At 38.7% G+C, this 15,758-nt stretch overlaps 1 protein-coding gene across 5 annotated transcripts in view; it reads right to left on the bottom strand.

The window, feature by feature from the left end:
- The window catches only part of LOC126948346 (EGF-like and EMI domain-containing protein 1), a 126,952-nt gene that overhangs the window by 74,989 nt on the left and 36,205 nt on the right, over positions 1 to 15,758 (bottom strand). For all 5 annotated transcript variants that reach the window (XR_007723402.1, XR_007723405.1, XR_007723406.1 and 2 more), the window contains one exon: positions 12,766 to 12,908. The gene's annotated coding sequence lies outside the window, so the exon portion shown is untranslated. The remainder of the gene's footprint in view (positions 1 to 12,765; positions 12,909 to 15,758) is intronic.

The following is a 15,758-nucleotide window of genomic DNA, read 5'->3' as shown; positions in this document are numbered from 1 at the left end:
TGAGTTCAGGATCTGCACCTTATCAACTAAATTGTCTTGCTTGTCCAACCCAGGGTGCCAAACCCATGTACTCTCCTATCCTCAGTACCTCCCTCCACAACCCATTATTCTGTTCTGGATCTCAAAGATGCTTTCTTTACTATTCGGTTACACCCTTAATCCTAGCCTCTCTTTGCTTTGACTTGGACTGACCCTGACACCCATCAGTCTCAGCAACTTACCTGGGCTGTACTGCCACAAGGCTTCAGGGACAGCCCCCATTATTTCAGTTAAGCCCCAATTTTTTCCTCATCCATTACCTATCTCAGCATAATTCTTCATGAAAACACATGTGCTCTCCCTGCTGATCATGTCTGGCTTATCTGCCAAACCCCAACCCCTTCTACAAAGCAGCAACTCCTTTCCTTCCTAGGCATGGTTAGGTACTTTCACCTTTGGATATCTGGTTTTGTCATCCTGACTAAACCATTAAATAAACTCACAAAAGAAAACCTAGCTGACCCCATAGATCCTAAATTTTCCCCAGTCCTCTTTCCGTTCCTTTTAAACAGCCCTAGAAGCTGCTCCCACAGTAGCTCTCCCTAACTCATCCCAACCCTTTTTCATTACACACAGTTGAAGTGCAGGGCTGTGCAGCTGGAATTCTTACACAAGAGCCAGGACCACGTTCTGTAGCCTTTCTGTCCAAACAACTTGACCTCACTGCTTTAGGCTGGCCCCCACATTATTCCTGATACCACATCTGAACCCCATGACTGTATCTCTAATCCACATGGCATTCTCCCCATTTCCCCGTATTTTCCTCTTTCCTGTTCCCCACCCAGACCACGCTTGGTTTATTAATGGTAGTTCTAAAAGGCTCAATCGCCAATCACCAGCAAAGGCAGGCTATGCTATAGTGTCTTCCACATCTATCATTGAGGCTATGGCCCCGCCCCCTTCCACTACCTCTCAACAAGCTAAACTCATTGCCTTAACTCAAGTCCTCATTCTTGCAAAAGAACTACTTGTCAATATCTACAGTGATTCCAAGTATGACTTCCACATCCTTCACCACCATGCTGTTATATGGGCAGAAAGAAGTTTCCTCACTACACAAGGGTCCTCCATCATTAATGCCTCCCTAATAAAAAATTCTTCTTAATGCTGCTTTACTTCCAAAAAAAAAAAAAAAAAAAAGCTGGAGCCATTCACTGCAAAGGCCATCAAACAGCCTCAGACCCCATTGCTCAAGGCAACAATTATGCTGATAAGACAGCTAAAAAAGCAGCCAGTATTCCTACTTCTCTCCCTCAAGGCCAGTTTTTCTCCTTCTCATCAATCACTCCTATTTACCCTCTCCTTTCCCACAGGGTCTGTCTCCTGTCTCCCTATACCTCCAAACTTCCTTTAACAGCCCTCACCTTTACCCTCCTGAAGATTGATTTCCACCTATCAATCCCTCTCCACTCAAGACAAATGGTTCTTGGACCAAGGAAAATATCTCCTTCTAGCCTCACAGGCCCATTCTATTCTGTCATCGTTTCATAACCTTTTCCATTTAGGTTACAAGCCACTAGCCCATCTCTTAGAACCTCTCATTTCCTTTCCATCGTGGAAATCTAGCCTCAAAGAAATCACTTCTCAGCATTCCATCTGCTATTCTGCTATTCCAGGGGTTGTTCAGGCCCCCTCCCTTCCCTGCACATCCAACTTGGGGATTTGCCCCTGTCCAGGACTGGCAAATTGACTTTACTCACATGCCCTGAGTCAGGAGACTAAAATACATCTTGGTCGGGGTAGACACTTGCACTAGATAAGTAGAGGCCTTTTCCACACGGTCTGAGAAGGCCACTATGGTCATTTCTTCCTTTCTGTCAGACATAATTCCTAGGTTTGGCCTTTCCACCTCTATACGGTCCGATTATGGACTGGCCTTTATTAGTCAAATCACCTAAGCAGTTTCTCAGGCTCTTGGTATTGAGTGGAGCCTTCATACCCCCTACTGTCCTCAATCTTCATGAAAGGTAAAGTGAACTAATGGTCTTTTAAAGATACACCTCACCAAGCTCAACCTCCAACTTAAAAAGGACTGGACAGTACTTTTACCTCTTGCCCTTCTCAGAATTAGAACCTGTCCTCAAGATGCTACAAGGTACAGTCCATTTAAACTTTTATATAGATGCACTTTCTTGCTCGGCCCCAACTTCGTCCCAGACACCAACCCTCTAGGCGACTATCTTTGGGCCCTCCAGCAGGATAGTCAGGAAATTCATCAGGTTGCTAATCTTCTTTAGCCTACTCCAGATTCTCAGCCGTATGAAGACACCCTAGCTGGACGATCAGTTCTTGTTAAGAATCTGATCCCTCAAACTCTACAACCTTGATGGATTGAACCCTACTTAGTCATCTATAAAACCCCAACTGCCGTCTGCCTGCAGGATCCTCCCCACTGGGTTCACCATTCCAGAATAAAGCTGTATCCATCAGACAGCCAGCCTGATCTCTCCTCTTCCTTCTAGAAGTCACAAGTACTCACCCCTACTTCCCTTAAACTCACTCGCATTTCTGAAAAGCAGTAATAACCCCTATTAGCCTAATACATCCCTTCATTCTACTAGGTCTATTCATCCTTACCCTACTTTTTGCAACAGGGCTTTACGTAGTCACCCCCACTACTTGGACTGCACCCCAAAAACTTGTCATCCCTACTATCTTCTGTCTAGTCATACTCCTATTCACCGTTCTCAACTACTGATAAATGCCCTGCTCTTGTTTACACTGTTTCTCCAAGCCATCACAGCTGATGTCTCCTGGTGCTATCCCTAAACCGCCACTCTTGACTCCCTCTTGGAGTGGATAGATAATCTTTGCTGGCAGGGCACCCTCCAATACTTTCACCCTGATGAAGTTCTATTCTTTACTTTTATAATCACTCCTATTCTCATTCCCATTCTTATGCCACCCTCTACCTCTCCCCAGCTATCTCCACCACACTATAAATCTCACTCACTCTTTCCTAGTCATTTCTAATCCCTCCTTAGCGAACAACTGTTGTCTTTGCCTTTCCCTTTCTTTCTGCACCTACACAGCTGTCTGCCTTACATACAGACTGGGCAGCATCCTCTGTCTCCCTATACCTCCAAACTTCCTTTAACAGCCCTCACGTTTACCCTCCTGAAGAACTTTTTTACTTCCTAGACAGGCCCAGCAAGACCTGCCCAGACATTTCACATCAGCAAGCTGCCGCCCTTCTCCGCACTTATTTAAAAAACGTTTCTCCTTATATCAACTCTACTCCCTCCGTATTTGGACTCCTCACAACACAAACTACTATTACTGTGGCTGATCCTTTATGTACCTCTCGGCAAAGACCCACTGGAATTCCCCTGGGTAACCTTTCACCTTCTCAATGTTCCTTCACTCTTCATCTCCAGTTGGGGCCTTCCAGCTCTGTATTACAGATAAGTCCTCTATCAATACTGGCAAACTTAAAAACATTAGCAGTTACTACTGCTTAGGCAGACACTTACCCTGTATTTCACTCCATCCTTGCCTACCTTCCCCTTGCTCATCAGACTCTCCTCCCAGGCCCTCTTCTTGTTTGCTTATACCCAGCCCCATAAATAACAGTGAAAGGTTGCTCATAGATACTCAACGTTTTCTCATACACCATGAAAATCAAACCTCCCCCTCTATGCAGTTACCCCATCAGTCCCCATTACAACCTCTGACGGCTATCGCCCTAGCTGGATCCCTTGTACCCAGGAATCTGAGTACAAGACACCTCTTTTAGTACTCCTTCTCACCTTTTTACTTAGCATTTCCAGTTTTGCCTTGCACAAGGTCTCTTCCTCCTCTGTGGATCCTCTACCTACATGTGTCTACCTGCTAACTGGACAGGCACATGCACAGAGTTTTCCTTACTCCCAAAATTCAATTTGAAAATGGGACCAAAGAGCTTCCTGTTCCTCTCATGACACCGACACGACAAAAAAGAGTTATTCCACCAATTCCCTTGCTTGTCGATTTAGGACTTGCTGCCTTCACTATTGCTCTCGATACTGGACTAGCAGGCATTTCAACCTTTGTCATGACCTTCCATAGCCTCTCTGATGACTTCTCTGCTAACATCTTGGACATATCACAAATTTTAAAAAGCTTTATTGCTCACACAAAGCCTGTTTGGTGGTCTCTTCACATGGATGCACACAACAGAAAATCTTTAGGTATTCCCTCTAGTAGGATTAATCACAGTCTGCTATCAAACATCTATTATTTCAATATCTTTTAAAATATAATTAAAATAAGTGATTTACACATCTTCTCATTCATTAAATTGTACATGAATTCCTTGAGGGCAAGATGTTGTCTTACCTTTTTTAGTATTTCATATAGTGATGGTCTCCAATCTTTTTGGCACAAGGGACCAGTTTTATGGAAGATCATTTTTCTGTGGTCTGGGATGGGGTGGGGAGGATGGTTTTGGGAAGATCTAAGCACATTACATTTATTGTGCACTTTATTTCTATTGTTATTACATTGTAATATGTAATGAAATAATTACACAACTCACCATAATGTAGAATTAGTGGGAGCCCTGAGCTTGTTTCCTGCAATTAGACGGTCCCATCTGGGAGTGATGGCAGACAGTGACAGATCATTGGGCATTAGATTCTCATAAGGAGCATGCAACCTAGATCCCTCACGTGCACAGTTCTGCAGTAGGATTCATGCTCCTATGAGACTCTAATGTCACTATTGATCTGACAGGAGGCGGCACTCAGGCAGTAATGTGAGCAATGGGGAGTAGCTGTAAATATAGATGAAGCTCCACTCACTTGCCCACCATTCAACTCCTGCTGTGTAGGCCTGTTTCTAACAGTAACAACCTGTGGCCCAGGGGTTGAGGACCCCCACCCGCCGCCCCATATACACCTAACAAATAATAGTACACAAAAGTCTCAATAGATAGTAACAAAATTAAAACTTAATGGGTATTATGACCTGAGACCTTTCTCACTTTCAATGTACTCTGAAAACTTCTCAGGAATATTGACACCATGTGGACCTTTTTAGGATGTTTGCTTGCAAAAGACACAATGATATTTATACACAGTGGCATTAAAAAAAGAAACACATTAGAGAGAAAAGAGTTCTATATGTCAGACTGGTCCTTATATTTGAATATTAAGAAATTATAGTACTAGAATGAATGATGAAAAACAAGTAAATATAAATCATAAGTAGATAAAATTTAATCATAAGTAGATAAAAAATTGCAGAACACAGTGGACTGTGAGTCCAACTAATAACACACAAAGGGTCTGTGTCTATATCTATATGAAAGGTATGTGTATTAGAGGGTAAATTCTGGATGACTTGCTTTGTAGAAATAAGAATTTATTTTGTGCTTTGCCAGATATTCAATTCAGGACTCTAGAAGCAAGCAGGAAGAGTAATCACAGATTACTGTAGGCAGCTAACCAACTATATTTACCTCAACACACAAAGAGGCTTTTAAACACAGTCAGGATTGAGTAGCCCTCTAAAAATGAAAAAAGACTGAGACAACTCAGCATCTGCAGAATGTAGAGAAAAACTGTTAGGTCCTTAGGTTAGGTGATGAACTGGATATATAATCAACTTGTTTTTTTAATTTTTTATGTTTTTGAGATGGAATCACACGCTGTCATCCCGACTGGAATGCAGTGGCATGATCTCGGCTCACTGCAACCTCCACCTCCTGGGTTCAAGCAATTCTTGTGCCTCAGCCTCTGGAGTATCTGGGCTTGCAGGCACCTGCCACCATGCCTGCTTAATTTTTTTATATTTTTAGTGGAGACGGGGTTTCACCATGTTGGCCAGGCTGGTCTCAAACTCCTGACCTCAGATAATTCACCCGCCTTGGCCTCCCAAAGTGCTGAGATTACAGGTGTGAGCCACCGCGCCTGACCCTATAATTAACTTCTGATGTACAGCATCTGTCATCAGGCTTAGTCCAGTTGGACAGGTAGGGACATTGGCTGATATCAAGGTCCCATTGGGAAATGCCATTACTAATGTGGTGTACCAGGCAACTTAGGCTGTAGAAATAGGTTGGATATGTTATATAAGGACAAAACAAACAAACAAAACAAAACAAAAGCAACATCCCTCCACCATTAAACTGTGTATGGGGTATCATAGCATTCGACATTTCAACAATGCTTTTGGCTATGTCAGCAATTATTTTTGCAATCTGCAAAGGTGGGGCCAAAAATAAAAAAACCTTAATGAAATTTCTTGACTGCTAAGTTTTTTTCATGGAATTTTAAATTCCTTTATTTTATCTCAATTTTATAAGCAGGCAGCTACAAAATTAATATTAGCAAGCACTGTCTCATTAGATAGATATGTTATATTGGTATGTACTTTACTGATTATCTAGTCCTCAATTATTAATTACATTACTTCAGACAAATTACTTAATTCTTCCTAGATACAGCCTCCTCATTCATGAAATGGGGGTGAGAATAGTACCAAATTCAGATAGTTGTTCTGCGGTTTAAGTGAGCATGCTGATGAAAAACACAAAACACAGTGTGTAATACAGAGTACATACTCAGCATGAGCTTTGAGTAATACATCACTATACAGCATGTCTCTACTTACTACATAATGTTATTATTCTCTATACATTGAATTATATATTATATATATTATTATATAGTTGAACTCTTTCCTTTTATATACAGACACTAAAAGTCAGAGACTTTTTTTTTTTTTTTTTTTTAAAGTGACTGGATCATTTTATTGAATGGTAAGAAATTTAAAGAGCAAAGAGCTGTTGTAAATTCTACTTGTATTTTTTTTCCTCCAAAACTCCAATCTTGAATTTATTTTTCTTTCACACAGGGGCATTTCTACAGGAACAGGGTGCATGGCTTAACTGCGTTTTCCATCCTAGTCTGTTCCTGTGGACGTCTAGAGAATAAGAATTAACCATCCTTGTCCTCTGCTGGGATGGTTCAGGCTGCCAAGTCATTTCCCAAGCCCATTATGAGAGAGTCCTTTCTTGGGCTAGCTGCTTCAAGTCAGAGACATTTATTCACTTTTTTTTTTTTTTTTTCTGAGATGGAGTCTCACTCTGTCGCCCAGGCTGGAGTGCAATGGCGCAATCTCAGCTCACTGCCACCTCTGCCTCTCAGGTTCAAGCGATTCTCATGCCTCAGCCTCCTGAGTAGCTGGGATTACAGGTGTGTGCCACCAGGCCCAGCTAATTTTTGTATTTTTAGTAGAGATGGGTTTCACCATGTTGGCCAGGCTGGTCTTGAACTCCTGACCTCAAGTGATCCACCCACCTAGGCCTCCCAAAGTGCTGGGATTACAGGTGTGAGCCACTGCACCCAGCCGAGATTTGTTCACTTTTCTGAGGTAACTCTATGGTATTTAAAAGACATGGTTGCATACATTGAAAGTGAGTATAGAAGGAAACAAATCTGGACTATTGAGATGAAGCTAAGGAATCATCATTGTTTGATGTTAGTCTTCTAATCCATTGAAAAATCTTTCTATGAAAAGTGTTTTCAGAAATGGAGTAGAGACCAATAAAGCTGTGGTGCTACAGCTTTCTTGATTTCCTCTTGCTATCTTAAAAGGATGAGTAATTCAATCCAGTCTAATGAGTATTGGCTACTGGGTATTTTTCAGTATCATAAACGCTGTGTTTTGCAAGTTTTTTTTTTTTTTTACTCAGCAAATTATTTCGATGGAATTTTAAGTTGTCAAAAATGTTCTTTAATTGAACCTAGCAAATCTTTATTGAGTACCCCTTGTATATTGAAAAGGGGTGTACAAAAATTAATGATAAGTAGTCTTAATAGCAGGCAACTAATTATAATACAATATGATTGGTGCTGCTATGGAAGGAAACGCTCTAGAATTTTGTTTGTTTACATATACTTGAAAATAAAAATGCTTGAGGAATAAATGCTTGAGATGATAAAAATGGAAGAAGAAAACACATATTACAGGAAAGAGCAATGAGCAATGGCACCATGGTTTAAATGTACATGATGTTGGGGGAATGACTAAAATATGTAGGGTATACGTGAGCATGGTCAAAAGCTGGCTAGAGACAGGCTGATGATGGGTCTTTAGTGCTAGAGACTTCATTATGAACAGTATCAGTAGTTCAAAGAGGTTTATAAAGTAATGACAAGATTAACTTTGTTTTTAATGATCTACTTGAGACACCGGAAGGTAATCAAGTAGAAAAAAAGAACAATTTTTGGCCCCTCTTTAGCAGGTATGTTCTAAAAATGACAGCTAATTTGAATACTAACTTCTCGAAAATACAGATAGGAAGACAAATCTTCTAAAGACCAAATCCTCCTCTACCCAACTTAATGGCTTTGTATCAGCTGTACTATGACCCCCTCTCATTCTCTTGGACGATGGGGAGATGAACGCATTGGTAATGAAATACCCATCAGTCCTCAACCACATCCTTATTTTAAAACTGAATTTGCACAATAGCTTTTTGAAAGGCCTGTCAGTGCTGCACTGTTGCCTCTGTCGCACTTCTCTGTGGGAGCTGACATTTTGCTGGTACTTCATCAGGCTGGACCACCTGCTGAGAGCCAGATTGGTAAGGGAAATGCATCTCACTGTGGGAAAGGACAGGAGATGTATTATTTAAATACAATTTATTTTACAGCAACTTTAAAAATCTGATTTACAATTGTTTCAGAGAGGAGGAAGTATCTTGTTGTACCTTAGCTCTTTGTGTTTGGTAATACTTAAGACTTTAATTGCTTTTCTAATTTTTAAAACTTGTTTGCTGTTTTGCCTTGCTTTACACCTTTACACATACTCTTTTACTTCTACCTTAGATAACTGATAACTGTCTTTTCTTTTTCTTCTTCTTCTTCCTTTTTTTTTTTTAAACAAAAGTGTATAATTAAGGAAATGTCAGCCCTCATTCGTGCTGGGTGTGGTAGAGGAAGTTGGAAAACAGCTTAGAGGTTGTTAAAGGATTCTCTAGATTGAGTCAAAACCTCAGCTATACGAATTCTAGAGTAAAAGATGAGGAGGCTGTGTTTACACATAAAGCAATTCAATACCTTCTTTTGTCTGTTTTTTGAATCTTTAATCCATTTAGCCAAACAATTGATTTTTGTCTTAAAAATAAAATAGACTATTTAAATAGCAAATTTTTGTTGGTTGGAACTATTTGTTGGTTAATTCAATGAAAAAGATCAATCAGGTTATCTGTTTAGAAACAGTAAAATAAAACTGATACCTGAAAAGTAATAATTGCTTCATATCAAAAGAGAAAGTAAAAGTTAAGAAATTGTTTGGTGTGTTCAGAATACATCAATATTTGCCAGCCAGTGGTATGCTGGATCCGTAACTACCAGCTCGGGAAAGCCAACTGTTACATTTTCAGGAATTTTGCAAGGCATTTGAAATCACCACGGTAGGAGTATTATACCTTGGAAATAGGCAAACACTAAAACCCAGTGCTTTCATCTTTCACAGAGCCTGTTAAACATTTGCCAGCTTAGCACTGAGGAAGGCTTACACCTGTGTTCATTATGGTTTCTATGAAGTTTGATCAAATAGTATTTGAAGCATGGATGTATTTGGAATTAGTATTTCCCTTCCATGTCTTTTCTCCATTCTAATTTTCTCTCCTTTAGTAGTAAAGGGGACTGTTTTATAAGTGCTCCTAAAAAAATAAAAGTAATCACTAAATGACTAAGGAACAGAAAATGAGGTTTCTGAAGAAACAGAAATAAAATATTCAGAGGAAATGTTACTATGTTGTTTTAGGTGTTTATTTTTCAAGAATTCGGGTAGTGCTGATGAGCTATGGTTAATATTCACAATAGGAGTAAAAGGAGAAAATGGTCTTAAATTAAAGAAACAATAAGTTGAATACGACTGAAGGAAAAAATATCTTCACTATTATGGGAACAGTTTAGGCCAACAGAGAATACTTTAAGAATAGGTAACTATTTTTCTTGGATATTTAGTCAACAATTGGTCTAAAGATGATGCCATTTTTTTCTCTGATTGCTAAGGAAAAAGTAGTAAACTAGTAAATATGAAAAAGACAGAAATGTATAAAGGAGAAAAATATTCACCCATAGTCCCATCATCTAGAGATGGCCACTGTTTAAAAACTGCTGTCCTCTCTTCTACAATTTCCCATATACATACATAGGTACATGTTCTTACAAATTTGAGTCATTCTCTACATACAGCTTTTAACATCAACTCAATGTCAATTTTTCTGACATTACATATTCTTCTGAAACATGAAACTTAATGGCCTCAGAGGAGTCCAGTGATATGTTATATAATTTGCTCAATCATTCTCCATCTAGTGGGTATTAAGGTTGTTTCTACTTTAAGCTTTTTTTTTGTTATAAATAATGCTGGGATAAAGACAAGGCTAGCAGCCCTTCCCTGATTAGTTGCTAAAAGGCCTGACATATAAGATTTAACTGTCCTTCACAGAGATGATACATTCTTGTGAAGGGTGCGAGAGTGCCTGTGATTCCACCCCCATGGCCATACCACACCATACACATACTGTTTAGGAGGCAAAAACAAAAAACAGCAACCAAAAACCAATCTACCATAATCCAGAGGATTTTTTTAATACAGTGAAATAAAATATTTGAAAAGATTCTCCCCAAGTATTTGTATTTATAACTTCCAAACAACAGGATTTATTAAAAAGCCAATATATTTAAACATAGCTTTTTGGTCTTCCCTGCCTCTAAAATATATTACTTATATAGCCTATGAGTATTTTTACAGTTCATTATGCAGAGTAACTAGGTTTTAAAATTCTGTGAGCACCATAACAGGATATGTAGAGAAATGTTGTATGCTTTTCTTCAAATACAAGCCACTTTTAAAATGCCACACACATTCTTTGTGAAGTATGCGTGAAGCATTTTTAATGAATTCTATCGTTTGGTTCCATTCATTTTCCTAAATATCTTATTATGGTGATTATATAATTTGTGTTTGTGTCTGTGTGTGTAAAATCAGATAATAGCATGTAATACTAAAATTGGACTGGACTGGGAGTCAGGGAATATTTTTGCGTATTGAATTCAATAGATGTATCATGATCAAATTGCCAATAAAATGTAAATAGTATTACTTATCACTAACAAATCTCTCAGGACTATCATGAAATGTTTTTCTGGAATTTGAAGTCATAGAAGGAAAGAACCGTAACATAACTATTAAAATTAATATTTTAAAGAATGAGGAGTTTATCTTTTTCTTCACTTGTTTTTAAATGGTCTATTTATATCACTTGACAATTGGAACAGTGTAAACTTTATCACTATCTGTTTAATAATTATTCCATTAAAGTTGAGTTGGACAAGAGAAAATGTCACTTCACTGTGGAAATAGCAAGTAACTACCTTTTGAATATGTAAATTCTTACCTTTAAGCGGCTTTTTTTTTTTTGAAGCAAACAAGTAGGTTAGGGATAGCCAACTGCTTCTCCAGTAAACTATTCTACTGTTTGAAATGCTTGTCAAAAGTGCCAGAATAACAGTTCTAAAATAAAGAATCTTGCTATATACAGAAAGTCATAAAAGATCTAGTCCTATAACTTTTGCCTGAGAGTTCTCCGTGGGGGCAGCAATATTTCCCAAAGTGATCATATGATTAGCTCAGTGCTAAGTACTATTTGCTTACATTTTATATATGTTGTTTCTGATTTTATGTATTTGTTGGTTAATGGAAAGGTCCAAGCACTGAAAGCTAATTCAAATCACTGTTCACACTTCATAAAATGATAATCACAAATGTTTGCTAATCTTTATTAGACAAATTTGAAATAGTAATGATAAAAAAAAGTAGCATCATTACTATCCAGCCCATAGCTTTCCGCATGTTCTCAAGTCACTGTGTTTCATTGTCAATGGAGTAGAGAAGGTGATACAGGCAGGGTTAGCACAACTTATAAAGAATCACAACCAGAAAAGGGCACAGCAGGATAGAGGTTCTACCGTGTCCTTGAAACTAGTTCGGTGTAGCTAATCACTTTTTATCAGTCTCTAATCTGCTTCTATCTGAGATAATTCTAGTCTAGTAGGTTCTTAAAGTGCTGCTTTCAGTATAAATTTGAATAGCATACCACGGTAGATTGCTTCCCAAAATGTCTGCAACCGTATCTCTCAACTTGCGGGTCTTTTGCAATGGGCTTCTGCTACTCTTCTCTTCAGTAGGGTAGAATCTCTTTCTCTTCCCCCTGAACTTGAACTTGCCCCATGACTTGCTTTAACCAATAGAATGTGGTGAAAGTGACAATGTGTGGCTTCTGAGGCAAGGCTTTTCCACCTCACATAGCTTTTGCTTGCGCACTTTTGGAATGCTCCTTCTTTATTATCTTAAAACTGTCATGCTATGGGAAAGTCCAAGTTAACCTTGTGGAAATGTTTTGTGGAGGAAAGGGTAAGTTCCCTGGTTGAGCAGCCCAGCCATGCCCAGTCTGTTCTCAAATATCTACCAGCCAAAGCAGTCACGCGAGTGACCCCAGGGCATGCCAGTAGTATAATCGCCTCACCAACCCATAGAATTAAGGGAAATATTAAATCATTGTTTTAAGCCACAAAGTATTGAGGTAGTTTGTTACACAACAATAAATAGTAGGAATATGCATCCTAACATAGCAATATCTTGTATAGCAGGAAGAAAAAAGCATTTTTAAAGCTAACAGTTTTATTAACTTTGTTGGTTGTTTCGTCTAGGTTTATGACTTACATATGGTACAGGATTTTCCTGTGTAACCAGGAGTGCAGTCACAATTTCCAGTTTTTTGTTGTTGTTGTTGTTGCACTGACCTCCATTTTCACAGGGTGCAGAGGAGAACCAGCACTCTGGTCCCCAGAGGCCATCTGGGCAGACTTATAAAACAAAAAGAGAGAGAAAGAAAGAAACTTGTAAGAAGTCTCAAAATGGTCCAAGATTTCTACTGTTGCCTAACCAAGCTGGAAAAGTGTGTGTGTGTGTGTGTGTGTGTGTGTGTATGACAGAGCTGTAAGGAAAGAAATATCCTAGTAGCCTCCAAGGATTTATAACACTTCCAAAAGTATTCCCTGAAGAAATCAACATGATGCTATATCGTGTCACTTTGAAAACACAGATACAGAGGTTGGCTTTTTGCTGAAAATGTGGTTTTTCAGACAGTAACAATGGAAGCAATTTTGATATATATCTTTAGCAGCAGTTGCACAGAACAAAAACTGAAAATGAGATGTAATTTGTAAAGGAAGCTCAGGAGGCGTGGCACTCAGGAAGTTGCCCTCAAATGGTTGCCTAAATCCTGTTATCCCAGACTTTGCTTCTTTTGTGAGCTAAAATAATCACACCAGAGGTTTACAAACTGTGTACTTTATGACAGTGTACAATGCATAAGGTGGGAGAAGAGAAACAGTGATCTGCTTTGTTGACTGTTCTTTGAACTAGCAAAGGACAGGTGATGCTGCAGGGACCACTGAGGGCTCAGTGAGAGGTTTCCATGTGTGTTCTTCCATAGAAACCACTGGAATTAGAAACCCGGTGGAAAGCATTTTTTTTTTTTACTCCAAGGAAAACGGTGGAACTTTCTTAAAAATATAACACTTATGAAAAGTTACATCAAATCGAGTTGGGCTGTGAGGTATCTTCTTGTCCTGGCAGTGTCTCTGAATAACAGAATTACAATATTTTCTGGGATATTCATACCCAATCTGTTGATTACTAACTCTGTTAAGCACTTTATGTAAAGTAGCTCATATTTCCAAAAGAGAACCCTATGGCATAAGCAAATTTATTTCCATTTTATATGAGAAACAGAGGCTCCCACAAGTTAAGTGACTTACTCTATATCACAAAGCTTGAACCCAGATCTTCTGGCCTCCGAAACTGGTGCTCTCAGCCACTACATCCAAATTTACTCTACAATACTAGGTACTCAGCATCTTTCAGGCCAGTTAATCTGCTCTTAAAGATTCACCAGAGTTCAAAATTCGAAGTTCATCTGATGTGGAACTCTTCTAAAAAAAAAAATCTGTCTTTCTTATCATGATCCAGGGGTCGTATGGTGTCAAGGGGCCAGCTGGACCAGAGTCCTCTACATTCTGAGGTCTGCCAGGAGTGGGCATGCAAAATACCCTAGGCTACAAACTGCTCTAAACAAGGCAAAGACACCAGCTGCTTTACTTTTTTCTTTCTTTCTTTCTTTTTTTTTTTTTTTTTTTTTGCTATTTCACAGGTTAGTTGTAGAAACCATTTCTTCTGTTCTTAGAAGTCATTACTGATAAGCTAAATAAGGCCTGGTGCTGATTGCGGAGAATACTGTTCATTAGTGCCATTGAAACAATTTCCAGTCTTTAATTAACTATTCATCTGCAATCTAGACACAGGTTTGGAGTTAAGATTTTTAAAGATATGTCTGTCTCTAGGAGCACTTGGGCTACTTCACTCTTTTAAAAAAGAGAAAGAAAAACAACGGGCCTGATTTTCATCACGCACAACTCTTGGAGAGCTCTTTTTGCCTTGATTTCAACTGCCAATCACAGCAACCACATTCACCTGCAGCAGTCTGATTCATAATTTCATTTTGTGGTTAGACAAAAATATCAGAATTGGACAAAGTTATCTGATTGAAAAATAACATGTTTTCCAGAGATTATAGTGACCTCTCTATTTTGCTAATTTACATATACTTTCAACTCATTTTTCTTCACAGTGGGAATCTCAGAAGCATTTTCCAATAAAGTATATTCAGCAGCTGCTTTAAGAAAATGTTATCAGAATAAATTAAGTTTACCCAGGTTTGTTATATGCCATTGTCTCCTCATACATTGACTTCCAGGGCATGACTTCTCTAGGGGGAAAATGAATAAGGGGCTGACTCTGGGCTTAAAAATCAGTTGAAGCACGAAGATGTTTAGAAATTGTCATGGCACCTACTCTCATACCACATTAAACTTGTTAGTGTCATGTTAGGCTTTGATTTCCCCAACTTCCTTTCCCTAATGCCTAGAAAGTCACAATCCAGCTACCTAAGTAACCTCTGTCCATGAAATCTAGATGGACATCACTGCTCACCCTCTCCAGTTCTATAACCACTAGACAACCTGGAACAGAGAAACTGCCCTGTCCATTCAGCTCCAGAAAAGCCCTGCAGACTCTCTGAAGATGGCATTGCAAGGAGAAAATGAGGATACGTGAGCGTCAAAGACCATTTTCAATCCTAGTGCCTGCCTCTATAAGTGGCCCCAACGAGATGATGGTTTCCTTTCAAACCTATTATTTCCTTCTGATTTTACACAAGGTTGTACTAAAGGGAAAAAATGCTGTGATATTTTCCTCTGAAATATAGTAATAAGTGCTTAATGCAAAATACATGATAATACAATAAAAATGTATAAAGAATAAAAATGCACATTTATGTATTAAGAAAATATTTATTGAGCAATATCTGTATATCAGGACTGTTTCAGGAGTTTGGGGATACTTGGTTGAACAAAATTTTTAGATACCCTTCACTCATGGGATTCTGATCATAGCAGGAAAAGACAGGCAATAAATATTTGACATCATAATTAGAGTATGTGCTATATTAGAAAATGATAAGCACTATAGAAAAAGAAAAAAGTTGGGAAACTTACAAGTTACAGTTTTAAGTAGGGTAGTACTGATAAAATTCAGTAAAAAAGTAACATGAGACTTTTCGAAATGTGAAAGAGCTACTTAGGTACCTAGCAAAG

The sequence above is a fragment of the Macaca thibetana genome, chromosome 2, assembly GCF_024542745.1.
Source record: "Macaca thibetana thibetana isolate TM-01 chromosome 2, ASM2454274v1, whole genome shotgun sequence".
NCBI lineage: Eukaryota > Metazoa > Chordata > Mammalia > Primates > Cercopithecidae > Macaca > Macaca thibetana.
Note: the sequence above shows the minus strand (reverse complement) of the source record. Positions and strands in the feature narration are given on the sequence as shown.